Source organism: Pelodiscus sinensis, chromosome 3 (genome assembly GCF_049634645.1).
Source record: "Pelodiscus sinensis isolate JC-2024 chromosome 3, ASM4963464v1, whole genome shotgun sequence".
Classification (NCBI taxonomy): domain Eukaryota; kingdom Metazoa; phylum Chordata; order Testudines; family Trionychidae; genus Pelodiscus; species Pelodiscus sinensis.
Genome location: NC_134713.1, coordinates 80,562,306 through 80,578,803, shown reverse-complemented (window position 1 = coordinate 80,578,803; position 16,498 = coordinate 80,562,306). Strand labels below are relative to the sequence as shown.

At 41.3% G+C, this 16,498-nt stretch overlaps 1 long non-coding RNA gene across 7 annotated transcripts in view; it reads left to right on the top strand.

Annotated features, from left to right (window-relative positions):
- The window catches only part of LOC142827856 (uncharacterized), a 112,023-nt gene that overhangs the window by 83,871 nt on the left and 11,654 nt on the right, over positions 1–16,498 (top strand). For 3 of the 7 annotated variants that reach the window (XR_012902636.1, XR_012902632.1, XR_012902634.1), the window contains exons 4-6: positions 1,259–1,369; positions 1,768–1,807; positions 4,461–4,570. This is a non-coding gene — a long non-coding RNA (uncharacterized LOC142827856). The remainder of the gene's footprint in view (positions 1–1,258; positions 1,370–1,767; positions 1,808–4,460; positions 4,571–16,498) is intronic. The other 4 variants (XR_012902633.1, XR_012902635.1, XR_012902637.1 and 1 more) reach the window with 2 other exon arrangements.

Below are 16,498 nucleotides of genomic sequence, written 5' to 3'. Positions count from 1 at the left end.
CCAGATTCAGCCGGTGTTGAAACTGATCAGTTTCAGCAGCGGCTGAATCTGGATGCCAGTTCCGACTTACATACAGATTCAACTTAAGAACAAACCTACAGTCCCTATCTTGTACGTAACCCGGGGACTGCCTGTATTTCAAAGAGCTACTTTCATATGTGGCACGTGGTTATAAAATAGGTAGATAAACACCACAAGGGAAGGAAAGTCTCCTTTTACAGGAACATCTTTTATTCACTAATATTCTTCAGATGCTCAGGATAGGATCAACTTGAGACCATTTGTTCACCCTGATTATAAAATTAACAACTCAGCTTTGGTCCTAAGAAATAATGGATTCCTTTTGCATCTATTAAATGTTAACATCGCTTCGGGCTGTTTATATTTGCCCACGTATAACATATTTATAGAAGACACTACTCTGCTGTCAGCCCTTCAGAAAGTGCAGAGCTAATACATTGCAAATCCCTTTTGCGAGCACTGGGTCTGGGCTGCCTGGCAGAATTGTATTAAATGTTTTCTTCTTCTTGGGAGTCTGAGTCAGACATATGGTGAGTACAGGCGTATTGTGATGAAGAAACACAGCCGCCTTTTCATCAAAGAGAGCAGGTCAAACTTGAACGGAGCGTGTATCCTGGAAAATGGGTTAAGCATAACAGAATCTCATTTATCTCTCATTTGATCCTGAGTACAGCTGAGATCTGTATCTATTACCCCAATGCCTCAGTCACTTTGCGGCTCTGCTAATAGCCTAACTCCTGTCACGTCCCAAATGACAACATGTAGCTCTCTGAACAATCATGCTGATACACTGTCAGTCCTTCACCTACTGAGGACCAGAAATCTGACTAGTCACTTCAGGAAATGCATCATTTCTGCTATTTGTTTCTAAGCCATCTCTCTCTCTCTGCTCCAGCTCCTTTGTCTAGTGACTTCACCTTTAGCCCTTCACATGGTGCTTCTGCACCTTAACTATAACAAAGTAATATGCTTTCTAGCACAATAATAGCATTATGTGTTTATTTAAAGCTGTTTCAGTTTTCTTCTGGCTTTGTCATATCCGTATCACAGATCCAAATTAGCTCCAACTAATTTGCCTGGAGATACAGTAGCGTGTCTGCAGATTGATGGTGCCATATAATTTTGTATTCCCCACCTTTTCATTACAGAAATAAATACATATCATTGTACATTAAACACGTTGTGGCTTTTTTTCAATCATTGTCAAGATATTGAATTTTAACACTTTCCTATTCAGGGCAAGTCTAACTAAGAAGCAATTACCATAAGAAATTATTTGGTCCATTCTCCTCACAATTACTGCCTTTCTTAGGCCGAGTTTATATTAGACCCCGAAAGCTGTGTTAAGGTATGTAACTCCAGCTATGTAAATAATGTAGTTGTAGTCAACATTGCCAAGCTTGGCTTCAGGAATGTCTTTACAGTAGGAGGCCATAGACAGCAAATGCTTCTATTGGTTTCCCTTACTCCTTGTGACTGAGGTGTACCAGCACTGACTGGGGGAGTCCTCAGCTTTCGATTTAGCAGATCTTTACTAGACCCAATAAATCAAACTCCAGAAAACCAGTCTCCGGGATGATAAGTATACTTGTGGCCTTAGCTGGGAGGGAAGTGTTGAGCTCAGATAGGGAGCCTTAAACCCTTCCTTAACTATGCCTCAGATTACCAATCTGCTCTGTGCTGCCTGAAACTCATGGCTGGAGCAGGTAATCATTAATCAATTACCAAGACAATATCATATTTTAGGACATGAAGTGAAGACCCTGTTTCCAACAACAGTGAAAATGTAAGTCAGTAAAATGTAATTTCTTGTAGGTGTAATCTCATAATTTTGGGTGGTGGTGGTGTTTGTTGTGGGGGTTTTTTATTTGAACTCAGCAATGCTCCTCATTACAGAACAAAATAGTTAGAAATTACTTCTAAAACTCAGAATGTAACCAGAATCCTTGAGGAAGGCACAAAACTCCTATATATGTGTGGCCATCAGGGATTAGGAGTATTAACTGATCTGCTGTGATCAGTGCCTTCTATCTGATGTAATTATCAACAAGGCACACTTTAATGAAATATGTACTACACCACAATTATAATTAAGTATTTTTACATGGTGCTTATCAAAAGGCGTCTAAAGTCAGGACTGCAACAGTCAGGTATGATTTCCCTGTTGTCCTGTACCTCAAAATCATTTACGCCCACAAATTAACATTTTACAGCCATTTTTGTACTGTTGCAAATGACTATACAAAATACAATGTAATGGAGAATCAGGCTATATGAAAAGCAAAGAGGGGAAAAAAAGCTTACCAAATCCAACATTGGCATTAGAGGCTCTTCTGTGCTCTGCCTAAGTGTGACAGGATGGTTGTTCTACACTGAAGGAAAAAGAGTTAAAACAGCCCTAGGAGAGAGCAGTGGGCTAGGAGCTACTTGGGAGAGTGCGTGTTGCAGCCAATCAGAGCCCAGTAGAGCTGTATAAAAAGATGGTTGGCCAGGTGGAGTTCATTCTTGCTCCAGCAGGAGAGGGACCTAGCTGCCTGATAGCATGGGGTACCTTGGACAGAGCTGTGCTGGGGGAAGGCAGGGTGAGCCAGAGGAGCTTAGTCCTGAATAAACCCCAGGCTGAGGCCCAGAGACAGCAGAGGAGCAGTCAGGACAGGCAAAGGCAGCAAGTTCACAGCCTTGCCAATGATGGGTGGCCATTTCAGACTGCAGTTTGCCCCTGAGGCAGGGGTTAGGTGACAACTGTCAATGGGTGAGTGTAGGGGTTAGGGTTTCCTAAGAGAGGAGGACCCCAGAGTGTGGGGCAATGCTGCAGGGTAGTACCTTGAAGAAAGGGTGCCATGAGTAGTGGAAAACAGACAGAAAGGGTAACAGTGAGGAATACGCTGCCAGGAGAGAGTTCTCTGTGGCTGGATTGAACTGGAGTTCTCAGCAGGAAGTGCCACAGCAATGAGTCACGACCTGTCCCACTGCGGCACACATCTATTTAATCTCCAGAGGGCTGAAACAGTGCAAGGTAGGTCTACTCCGCGAGTAGCGGCCTGTGGCAAGGAGATTTAGAGCCCAAACTGACAGATTTGTGCTTCTGCTACTGTGTTAAGAGCAGCTGTGCATATGGTATAACTCAGGCCAGAGCTCCAGCTCAGGAGCCTAAGGCGAGAGTGGGCTTCCAAGCCTGAGCTATGCAGGTATTTTGATTCAGGTGGCATAAGCTGGTGTAGGTCAACCTGGGCTCACTGTTTCACTGTGTTGGCATAACTTTAGACTAACCCAAGTTATTTGGCTCAGCACGGAGTGATATTCAATGGCCTGTGATAGATCATCTATTCTGATTTCACATCTAATAGAGCCTTTTGACCTTACACTCTATGAATATATATTCCAACCCCTACAGAGAGATCAGCCTCATTCCCATTTCTACTAATAATAGAAGAGACAAAATGAACAACGGCTATTGATTAAGATAGTTAATGGGGGCTGTGAATGTTTGTGGAAAAGATCTCCAGCCAACAATCTTTAAATTCTCTTGTAAATTGAGCCTTTAATTCTGTTAAAGGAAAACAAAATAAAAACCCCTCATTACATATACTGACCACAAGATACAATCAATATTGATAAATGGATATTTAAAAGTGTGACTCAAATATGTTTTGGCATCAGACAATTAAGTTATTATATACAACTTAGACCAAACTTATTCTACCATCATGCATTCTCTTACTGACAATGCATATGAGTTCTATATATAAAGGTCATATCAGATTTATCCTTCACCAAATATATAGGTTCTTATTGATTTTTTTTTTTAAACACTCAACCAGCAAGCATACAGTTGGATATCTGCTTGCGCTAAATACTCTCTCATAATCGACCCAGGATTATCTCATAACCAATCATTTTGTTTTTATACTCTTAGTAGTTTGAGACAGATTTTCAAAAAAGGCAAACTTCAAAAAGCTGAGTGCTTTCTTACCTTCTCGTGATTTCATATTACCTTCACAATATCTGTGTGCACCAAAAAGGATTGCAGGTGAATATCCAAGTATTTGTACCTCATTTCAGCATATGTAAATTGACTCTGAGAGATCTGTGCCTGTATTTTGTACTTGCAAAATTCTGAAGAGAATGTACAACTTTCTTGAGGTACCCTTGTGTTATATCTGAATTGCAAAAAATATGTATATATTACCCAAAAATGGCAGCTTTCAGATAAAAACACAATAGCTGTTGGTGTTTAGGTGTTCGTTTTTTAAGACAAAATTAAAATTTTACATATCACTCTTGCAAAAAAAAAATCTTTTTTTTCCCCTGAAAAAAACATTCTTTTATCAAAAAGTTTCAACAGAAACCAAGTCTAATTTTGACTGTTAGGGGCAAGCTTTCAAAACCCTTATCAAAAGTTTAACCAAAATCTTTGGATGCTGTTTGAAATACCAGAGGACAAATCCTCTCAAGACTCTGAATTGCATGTGGATTTCTGGAGTGACTCTTGAATCCCTACCATGGAGGAGACACTGCCTTAAAAAAAAGAAGACACCGCAAACTGGCGGTAAGTTCTATCACTATATTTCACCAAGCAAATGTCAAATGTGAACTCCTGGATTACTGTAACAATTCATCATAGTCACACACCATCCTCTTAGACTCTCCAGTCTATCTTGGCACCAAAGCAAATTGGACTTATGGCGACTTAACACTAAAAAAAATCACATAATATTCAGGTTGCTTCCAGCATCAGGAGACTAGTCATTTACCCCAGAACAGTTGGTACCCTAGATCCTCACTGAAGACAATGCCTGTAGTTTATAACAATTTGGCTATCTAAAGGTTTATCAACTAGGAAAAAGAATTGAGTTATTTAAAAGATAAAGAAAGCTAATACATGTACAAAAATGACTTGCAATCTAAATCCTCAGAATGACAGAATTGTGGTGATCTATCAATTCAAAATGTCTTGTCAGGATAGATCCAGGAGGTAACCTGGGGATCTCTGTCTTCAACTTGGTGTGTCTGGCCATTTGGGAGTTTAAATAGCAAAAAAGATGGAAAAAAATCTGTATCTTTTTTTATTGTTGTTGTTTGATGTTATTTCATTCATTCAGCCTCTTTCCTTGCATATAGGGGCCATTAACAAGTTCTTTGTATTGTGATGCTCCTGGATGGCCTATTTTTGGTTAGTTTCCCTGCACTGCTGATGGGGGGAGGAGAGGAACATTTCCCACCTGCAGTTTACACATTTACAGCAAACATTATAGGTATGTCTACACTGCAAAGTTAATTCGAAATAACAGCTGATATTTTGAAGTAACTTTAATAGCGTCTATACATGCAAACCGCTATTTTGAAATTAATTCGAAATAGTGGAGTGTTTAATTTGAATTCGGTAAACCTCATTCTATGAGGAGTAATCCAAAATTCGAAATAGTTATTTCAAATTAAGTGCTGTGTAGACACTTAATTCGAAATAGGGGGGCTCCAGCCCTACCCAGGGAGCCCTGGTGGCCACTCTGGGCACAACCAGGAAAACTTACTCTCCTCTCCCCCAGCCCTGGAACCAATAAAGGGGTAGACCCTGGCCTCAGTGGCTTTGCCCAGAGCCAGCAGTGGCCACCAGGGCCCCTGACCCAGTGGCCCCAAAACATGAACCAGCAAGCCACTGGCAGTCAGCCCTCCATTGCTCCCCAGGAGCCTGATGGGGGCTGGAGAAGGTGGGAGCCTTCCTGGTCCAGGGTGGAGATCATGGACCTTAATCCAGTTTGGGGGGATGCCCCCAGTGTCCATGATCTATGCACTAGATGGAGGAATGTGACCGTCAATTGCAGGATAGCTTCCAGCTTGGCCACATGGGAACCCAGGAGCAGGTTTGCATGAAAATCAAGTTGGTCCAGAGACATCCCCAACCCTGGGCTCTGAGCTTCCCCTCCCGCTTCTTCCCCTTGCTTCCCCCTTCCAGCTGCCTCCTCCCAGGTTTTCCCCACCCCTCTCCCACCCTCTCTCTTCCCCTCTCCCTCCTCCTTTTCCCAGTCTCCTCAGAGGTTCATCCATCCCCCCCCCCCACCAGTTTTATTCAATAAACCCAGTTACTATTTTTGAACATGTGTCTTTTGTTTGACATCAGGAAGAGGGATTAGGAAGGGGTAAGTGGAAGGATGTGAGGGAGGACTGGGGCACGAGCCCCCCAGTGGGGAGGCCTGAGGTGGCTTTGAGAGCTCCTCGGGGTGGACACTCTCTCTCAGGGCCTCCTGGATCCTATCAGCCACCCCCCCTCCCCCATGGACTCCCCGGATGGCAGCCTGCAGCAAGTGCAGCCAGGCTGATGGCAATGACGCCACAAGATGCACTGGCATGCCCAGGGGCAGCTCTGGCTCCATGTGGCCGAGTGCTGTGGTGTCCCGAGTGCGGGCACTCCAAGACAGGACTGCTTTACTGTCCCTCATCGAGGTAGACAAGCAAGCAGGTAACCCTGAAAACTGTCTGTCCAGGGTGGGGGTAGGGTCCTTTTAAGCACGGACCTCAGTTAGCCTCAGGCAGCAGCCCCACACACTAAGTCCTAACCTGATGCCGTGCCAGCACTGGTTCTGGCCAGCCTTAACTTCGGTTCAGGGTCCGCTCAGTGTGGATGCACTATTTTGAAATAGCAAAACCCTATTTCAAAATAGGTTTTGTGTGTACATGAGTTAATTCGAATTAGCTTAATTTGAATTAACTATTTCGAATTAAGTTAACTCGAATTAACGCTGTAGTGTAGACGTACCTTATCAAAGTTATTTCCTTATAGCATGGAATACGAACATTGAAAAGAATTCATGCAGCAACCTGAAAAACATTCTATATCATCTAAAAACTAAATACATTTTTATAAGATTAATAGCTATTTTGAGCAATACTAACACGTAAGTAACTGCTTTGGTCTCCAGCTGTGAGTTTGACATTTCTTAGCTATTGCCATCAGAGTTAGCAAGATCTAGCACCTGGCCTTTTGATGCTGTTTGAAAGCACAGAAGACACCTCTTTGATCACCAGTTAAGCATTCAGCCAAGACACAATATTGATTATTTAATAGCTGTTTGGCAGCTAATGACTAAAAGGGCTCTGGCCAGATCTTAGTGGCCATACAATTAAAATCACTGACCAAAATGGTGATTTTTCTCAGTAGGCCCATGGATTTCATGGGCATGAAGATGAAACCCTCTCATTCCTGGGTTAGGGATGAAGCACATTAACAGCGTAATGTGAGAATCTTTCCATGCAATGACTTTTTTTCCCCTTTTATACAACTGAAGACTTTATTTGTCACCGCTGTCAATCCAAAAACTGTCTTGAGTACTAAATTCAGTTTAAAATGTGTAAACTAATTGCCTTTTTTAGCCTCTAAAAGGGTCATGGCTCAATACAGATGAGCTTCAAGTAGAGTTCAGGTCAATTCTTATTTTAATTGAACCAGTTCACTCCTTAGCACTTGATATCCTTATTAAGCACAGCTTAATAAGAAAGATAATACAGGGGGGCCTGGGGCTTGCTTTTGGAGTGTAATATTTGTGAATTTAGAATACTAGATATAATAAATATCACAGATTAGTAACCGCTACCATTGACAGGAACAAGACTTCCATTATTAAATAAATTAGTTAAAAATGCACTAGAATTGTTAACAAATTTGCTATAGATTTTTATTAAATGGGGATAAAATATTATTGTATAATTATGCAATGAAACAGAATATAGCATTACAAACAAATACTATAGAACCTCTTCAACTCATCGTCTAGTGTGTGATGAGTAGATAGTACTGCTGGGTGATCAACGATGAAAGTCACAGTCTGTTGATTTCATTATATATACACGATGGCAATCTGTTTTCCTAAAAAAAGAATATGGCCATGAAACATCAGTTTTTAGATTTTTAATCCAATTTTAGCCAAAGAAATTCACAAGCTGTGACTTTCACTGTTCAAATGTAACATTAATACATATTTTATGAGCTGCTATATGCAGAATTCATGTAGAACTGCTGAAAGTACTGAAATACAGGGTAGGCACACAAGTCTGCTTTCCTTAATATTAAAAGTATGTCAACATTGTATGAATTTTTAATTTCTTTTTGAATAAAAAAAACTTTGGAAAGGTTTGCACAAGTCTTTCAGTATTGTAAGAGGCAGGTGTTTAACTAAAGGACCTGATTCCGCATGGGTATTTCAGAGAGTCAGCCACAAGCTCTAAGACAACCCAGGAACTGCAGCTGACCAATGCTAGTCTTCTTTTGAAAAATGGGGATCAAACTATTGCCCTTTGAATGACCAGGCGGGTGTTTCTGTTTCTTTGATAGAATCTCAGCACAAGTTATGATAAAATAAGAAAGACCAAGATTTTCAAAAGTGAATGCCTAAAGTTAGGTTCCTAAATTCATCACTAAACATTGATTTTTCTGAAACCCAGAAGTGCTTACTGGTTTTTGCAGGAGCTGATTTCTAGAAACCAGGCTGTTTATGTAGAAGTCTGACTATGGATTTAGGGGTCCAACATTAGGCACCCATTTTTAAATATCTGGTTCCTTACTATTCATTATCACAAGTCTCTGATCCTATAAAAAATAAGCTTCCCAGGATAATAACTTGCATCAAAGCTATCTAAACAACAGTTACCTATTGTACAGATTACTGTGATTAAGAAGATATTTTCCCCTCTTAATCAGAATTGAACCAAAAAAACCTGACAATGTACTGAGCCAGTAGCCTATACAGAATCAAACATCAATATTGGGTATTTTCTAAAAGATACCTCTAGCAATAATTTTGGGTATGTTCTATACCCTGCGCTAGACAGGAGATCAGACTAAATTATCACAAAGGTTGCTGGTAGCTTTGGAACCCCTTAATCTGAATCCATGAAATGCAGTAATAGATATGGGGTTTTGTGCTGCAGGAGATGTTATCTTTTGATCAAGATGTAAAAGTAAGGTACTATTTAGTCAAGAAAGATATCATGAAGCTTGCCACTTTTTGAAGGAATAGTGCTGTTGATTTCTCTGTCCTACCCGATTACAATTTACATAATTGTATTTTGCCAACATGAATTGCTCCAGTAATTTCAATCAGATGCAGCATTCCTTTAAACTTCCTCTCCACCCACAGAAGTTGTAAAGTATTACGTGTGTACTCTTCAATCCATCCTGGATTTTCATGGTTCATGACATAATTCCTACACTTGTTTTGTAACTAGGAAAGAGGTGCAATATAGGAAATTGTTGTTGTTCATAACCTCTTACCTATCTCTAAACAGGTTTTCATGGTGTAACCCACACACTCCTTGGGTGTGGTTCAGTGGCCTGTATAGTGGCACTTGGTGCATAAGCTTGAGCTAAGCTGCAGAGGCCCCAGGTTCAGGTCCACCTGTGGACTTTACAATGGCACAGCTGGATAAATTCCTGAACCTTTCATGCACAAATTAATTTTCTCCCTATGTCTCAATTTCCCCATTAGTTTTAAAACAACAAGATTAACTGAAGAGTATGTCTAAACTACAACATAAGCTCAGGCTTGAGCCAAACAGCTATACATAAATGGCACTAACCCTGATCAGAATCTTAAGATCCTGGAGGTGAGATGGAGGATCCAAACTTGAGTAAAGCCAAGTCCCAGGGCTCAAGCCCTATTGCTCTGCAGTGTTGCTGCAGCTCTGCTAGACTCCTGCTATGGGAGTCTGTCAGAAGTGTATCTCTCAATCCCTTGGGCTGACTTTTTTTTGTCCTCTGGACAGTCAAGTTTGGTGGATGGTCAAATTTTCCATATTGCATCACAAATGCTGTCACATTTTGGGAGGGTGCTAGAAGGTCTTGGTAATGAATGGTTAGGATAGGGGCTACAGGATGGTGGAGGCCCAGAATTGGGATGCAGGGATCACCAATTCTTAATCTGGGGGGTATACATGCTCCATCATCAGGTTAACAAATCCGTCATCTGCTAAATTGAGATCTATGAACCCGGACATCGTTGTGTAGACATTATCTAAAGACTTGAAACACAAAATATCCAATAAAAGATATGTACAGAAACAAAGATGCGGCAGTTTATATCCTTGACTGGTATATAATCAGCACAACTCTTCAGGGTAGCACATCTCTAGGATCTGGTCTATTTAAAATGCCATATGCATGCCATTTCTCAATCATCTATCTTAAACTTAGAATAAGAACAACCCAGCATGAATCTCTACTCTTGTATACAAAACCAGCCAGGCAAAACTCACTAGACATGACAAACCTTTTCAAATGTAGGCATGTTTTTGTTGTGGTTTAATATCATCTGGAAGAGTGCACTATTTGCATGCACACTGTCCCATGGGAGTATGACCCATCTGCCCAATAAGCAACAATCCCATATGTTACTAAATACATAAATAATGCTTAAGCCAATATGTGAAAAATCAAGCTAAAATGGGGGCCTGAAATGGCATTTTCTGCTATGCCCACTCTACAAATGAGAGAAAGTTTTCCTCAAACACTATTTTTGGAGGGTTTTTTTCATACACTATTCCTTTGTACAAGATACGTGGTTAGTTATCCAGACAAGTGCTAGTTGTTATATTCCCATCAGTGCCCTGAGAAGTCTTTTTTCTTTCCTGTAAGTAATTTGCCATTCTTGGTGTTTTTGTTCCAGAGGTGCACATGAAATGAGGAATTTATCCTCTCCTAATCAGGGAAATTAACACATACACGGAATCTTTCATGCAGTAAATGCTCTATCAAAAGGAAAAGGAAAATGTAAGAGAGTCCCACAGTCTCAGCTCATTTTATTTTCTTTACTCCAGTATGCTTTCCACATCCCTAAGGATGATCTCATTTTTTTCCTTACTTTAACCCCTGACTCCTGAGGAGCCAGAGTCAAGGCCATCATCCATTTGGCTAAGGAAAGCTTTTAAGAGCTTGTCAGTGCTTAATTAGCTGAGGTATTTGCTGAGAGAGTAATAGGCAATCCAGTCCCTCCCACTAGAGGCTAAGCAATTTGTTTTCTCTTTGCAGCATTTCCAGACCATGCTGTTTAGGTAATAAATTCACCACATCTCAGACTTAAGCCCAGGTTTCTCCAGCTGCAATAAGAGTGTCTGGTGAAAAAACATCACTGAATGTCCACCAATGTTTAAAAGTGAATGTAAGGTTGGCTGAAAAATTAAAATGAGGATTGTGGGTAAATTTGAAATTTCAAAGTTGTTTTCATTGCTAAGGGTCCGTAATGAACCCATTTTTATCAGTATTTTATCAAATGTTTATCAATATCAAATGGTTATTTCAATTTTTTTCATTTACTGAAAACTCAGTTTTCACAAATATTATTAAAACAAAAGTGGCAAGGATTCCTGTGGCACCTTATAGACTAACTGAGGTAGTGGAGCATAAGCTTTCATGGGCAAAAACCCACTTCATCAGATTCATGTCATCTGATGAAGTGGGTCTTTGCCCACGAAAGCTTATGCTCCAACACCTCAGTTAGTTTATAAGGTGCCACAGGACTCCTCGCCGCTTTTGCAGATTCAGACTAACACAGCTCCCCCTCTGATTATTAAAACAGTTATTGTGATTTTTTTTTAATCTACTGAAAACTGATTTCCAGTTTTTCAAAGCCTATTTCCATAACATTATCAATTAAATGTTTGATAAAAATTTACAAAAATGTTAAATGTTAATGATTAAAACTTGCCTCTTTTAACTGAGCACTACTTGAATGCAATACTATTGCATCAGTCCTGGAGGTTTTTTTAGAACTCTGCTGGAGGAGAGCCTATTTATTTATTTATTTATTCATTTTCAAACACTGTAAAATGTAGAAAGTTCCTTCAGAATGTAATGGGGGCAGGGTAGACTGGTCCCACCTAAGGATGTTAACTAATGAGTAATTTACGAGTCGAGTAGTTGTTCGGGCTCTTGTGCTTTTCAAAGTGAAGCACCCACGTGGAGTTCAGAGTCAGTTGGACTTCTTGCTGGCTCCAGGCTGCATGTGGCATGGAAGCATTGAAATGTACAAAAGTTCCAAGCAGGGGCTGACCCGAGGCTCCATGTTGCTCTGCCACTTTGAAATGCAACATGGAGACTAGGGTCAGTTGGACACTCCCCCATTGACCCCAGGCTCTGCGTGCTTTGAAATGCCATGCTGGAGCCTGGGATCATCTGGGGAGTCCCCAGATGATCCTGGGGTCCATGAGGCACTGCCACTTTGAAACACCATGCTGGCATTTCAAAGAGACAGTGCCACATGGAGCCCAGGATTAGTTCCATGTGGCGCAGCCACTTTGAAATGCTGCCACAGCATTTCAAAGCAGCAGCGCAGCATGGAGCGCTTACCAGGCTTCAAGTGGTACTGCCTCTTTGAAGTATCTTCTCTTCTCCCTACCCCCACCTTTGCTGCCTCTATCCATTATTTATTTTTATAAAACATGAAAATAAGTGTGGAGTTTGGGTTTTTCTTCACTGTTTTCTCTAACTTCTCTCTTTGCCTGGCATGTTCCTTCCCGGATTAGAAAACCATTCTACCACACAGACCACATCGAATTTCTGAGGGTGAGTCTTTAGCAGGGCTAACGTCGAATTAAGTTATGAAACTTCAGTTACATCAATTGCATAGCTGAAATCAAAATAGCTTAATTTGGCTTTTAGTGCTGTCTACACAGCAGGCAGTCTTAGAGAGAGCACTCTTCCTCCAACTTCTCTTACTCCTCGTGAAATGAGGGTTACCATGAGTCAGAGTAAGAAATCCTCCAGCTCGACATTATTTCAATATAAAGATTTGTAATATAGATGCGCAAAAAATAACACTGCTGTGTAGGCGTACCTGTCAGCCGATGATCAGGGCAGTGAGTCCCTTATGACCGGCTGAAGTTCTTTTAAATTGTGCTTGGTTCTGTTACAGCAACTGAAGGAGTCAGGTTAAAGCTTAAACAGTTACTATTTTATTGTTACAGGGTAAACTTAGTTGTTAAATGCTACTGCTGTGTTACAGATAACACAGCCACTACAAAGGACAGGACAGAAATTACACTAATAAGTCACTTACAGGTACCATGAAACCCTTTTGGTTCTCTGAGCTCTTATTAAATGCATGCAAAATAGACACATAGCAGGTATATATTCTCACCCCTGCATTCCAGACTTGGCGTGGCCAGCGTCTTTCTCTCAATCCCTCGGGAAGAAGTAGGGCGATGTTGGGAGTCCCACAGACCTCGGGAGACAATCAATACCTGCCATCAGGTATAGATGATTGGAGCTCAAATGGGGTGGGCTACTAAACCCTCTTTATACCCCTTGGGTCACCTAGGCTTCTTCCTGGTCTCAGGGATGGTGTAGATGGAGTTTGGTCCTGCCCTGAGGGCGGGGGGCTGGACTCGATGACCTCTCGAGGTCCCTTCCAGTCCTATGATTCTATGATTCAAGTGGCCAATTAGGAAAAATGGCTTTGAACACCAAGTTTCCCACAAAGGGTGCAAAGCATAATTCACACCTGGGAATATGCAGACAATGGGCACCTCTGGTATATGATGGGCGAAGATTCCTCTTCTGGGACAGTGCAGGCATGTCAATTACTGGTACTAGCCATCAGGGTGACGGGAGGCCTCCCAGTCGTCAGCTAGCCCATTTACTTTCTGGTTTCTGTTTATGGTAGAGTCAGGGACAGGCAGCACACCTGCGTTCCCAGGGCATCAAAGGCTGACTACCTTTCTCTTGCTCTCTGGGGGGGGGGGGGGAAAGGAAACAAGATGGGGTTCATGTCTGCCTACAGTACCGTAAGAAACAATACATTGCATTTATTATTTTATGAGAGCAATGTGTCTGTGTTGCCAATAAAACTATTGGGCGGGTTCCTAAAAACGTTTTCTGTTTTAAAATACTACTCTTATCTGCTCTGCAGTGTTAAAAAATATGTGCTTGGCAGCATTTCCAGGAAATTCCTTTTCCAGCCTGATAAGGAATGTCAGAAAATGACACCCTGTAATTAGGGCACTAAGGAATCTCTGGTATTCAGATGGACATAACACCTAAGGCACCCCCTGGCGCTGCTATGCTGAACCACCCTTTACAGCATATGGGGATCTACAGAACTTCTACCTCCTGTGCTATCTTATGCAGGTGGTCATCAAGGGGACAGAAGGGGCTGAAGCATTTATTTCCTCCTCCTCCCAACATGCACCTAGCAATAGAATTATGCTGGTGTATTGAGGAACATCTCTTGCACTAGTTATAAATTTGTCATGGCATTTTGCTCACCTGAACACAGCACAACTGTGGAGGGTGATTGTTATACTGAATCCTGGGGTGGCAGGTTCCAGGCTACTCCTGGAAGTACAGTAGGATGCTGTGCTTACTCTGGGTGAGATGATAATGTCATATCTAAGCTTAAGAAAAAAGCTAATAGAATTATAATACTGGATTTCCTTGACAGTGTTGAAATAAAATATTTGATGGGATTCAACAAATTGAATCTAGTGGAAAAGATCTTCCCAGTGTTTTATTCTCCATACTCTCTAAGAGTATGTCTACACTACCACCCTAGTTCAAACTAGGGTGGTTAATGTAGTCATTCGAAGTTGCAAATGAAGCCTGGGATTTAAATATCCCGGCCTTCATTTGCATCTTGCCGGGCGCCGCCATTTTTAAATCCCCCTTACTGAGGACTCCGTGCCCGCAGCTACACGCGGCATGGAGTAGGTAGTTCAAATTAGGCTTTCTAATTCGAACTACCGTTACTCCTCGTGGAACGAGGTGTACCGGTAGTTCGAATTAGAAAGCCTAATTCGAACTACCTACTCCGTGTCGCGTGTAGCCATGGGCACGGAGTCCGCACTAATGGGGATTTAAAAATGGTGGTGCCTGGCAAGATGCAAATGAAGGCCGGGATATTTAAATCCTGGGCTTCATTTGCAACTTTGAATGACTACATTAACCACCCTAGTTCGAACTAGGGTGTTAGTGTAGACATACCCTAACAGACACTGTCAGGTTGATCCACATGTGCTCACAAACTATGTAGTCTTTTATCACATTATTGAGTAGTTCACAATTAATGGAACAAAGAGAATCCTATAAAAGTTGACATAGAAAATGATATGTACCTACTCAAAGATGTCAAGGTATCTTACAAATTATTCGAAAATATCATTTACCTATTTCAGCAGATTCCAAACATAGCTGGTGTGCTGATGCCATAATGGGCAGCACTCACTGCCTGTAGTGTGTTGCTTTTAATTTCCCAGAGACAGAGCCTGGTGTTTGGGTAGAAATCCTTGTGGCCTTATGCAAAACTAAAAAACTGGGGATAGCTAGCAGGGATCTGTATGAGCATGACTAAGGCTACGTCTACACTGCAATGCTATTTTAGGATACAGAAGTATCCTGAAATAGTTATCCCATGTCTTCACAGCAAACCTCTTATTTCTGATTTACTATTCTGATATCCCTGTAAACCTCATTCTATGGAGTAAGGGAGATTTTGGAATAGAGCTTTATTCCAAAATCTCACACTGTGTAGACAGCGCCCAAGGACAAAATAAGCTATTTCAAAATAGCATCAAAATAAGATACATAATTTGCATAGCTCAAATTGTGTATCTTATTTCGAGTTATAGTGCAGTGTAGATGCACCCTTAAAGGCTAGAGAATTCAGCCAACCTGCCCACTAACAACCACAATGATCTTTGGAGCACCCATTTCCCTTCCACAAGTGGAGCCCAAATGCCACCAGGTTGGTATTGGAAAGGTTTTGGCTCCTGAATAAAGGGTAGGAGAGGTTTTACCTCTCCTCACTCCTATATTTTTAAAGGTCAGGTAACTATGGTTAGCCTTTTGTGCATTCACCTGATTCTTTCTCCCCATTTCTATAAGACAACCTGTACCTTCCAGCCTCTTAGACCCAGAGTCCTATTCTCAACCATCCCACCCTCAAAGGACAATGCTTCTACTCTAGAGTATGGAGCAAAATGATAAGCAACCAGTGAAACCCTTGCTTGTGGTAAAAAAAAGGGGTAGAGAACTTTGCCAGTGGTGAGAAGAGCATGGAGATGACATAAGGAAGAGATCAAGGGTGTCCCCCATCTTATTGCACTTTTCCCAATTCGCCTACCCCCAGCCATAAGCAGTGATTTCAATACCCACTCTGGCTTGCATGTTTGTAAAAAAATATTTGGAACAAGATCACCAGAGTTTGTATAGACTATTTCATCTGGGCAACAACACAGGAACAAGGCAATTCATTGATTGACCCATTAACTTGATCTTTCACAGAATCTTTTCATATGGTAGCTACCAAAGAATTGGCTGGTTGTAGGATTAGGTGACCACAGTGGTCAGCTAATGAGCTAAAAATTGGGGCAACAGTGCAATATGTACATTATGCCTGACTTTTCTCTTTGTTTGGAGGAGATGGGAAGGGGTCTGTTTTCTGGTCTCTCTAGGGCACTGCTTGACTGAAAGTCAAACATGCCATAATGGATCGTG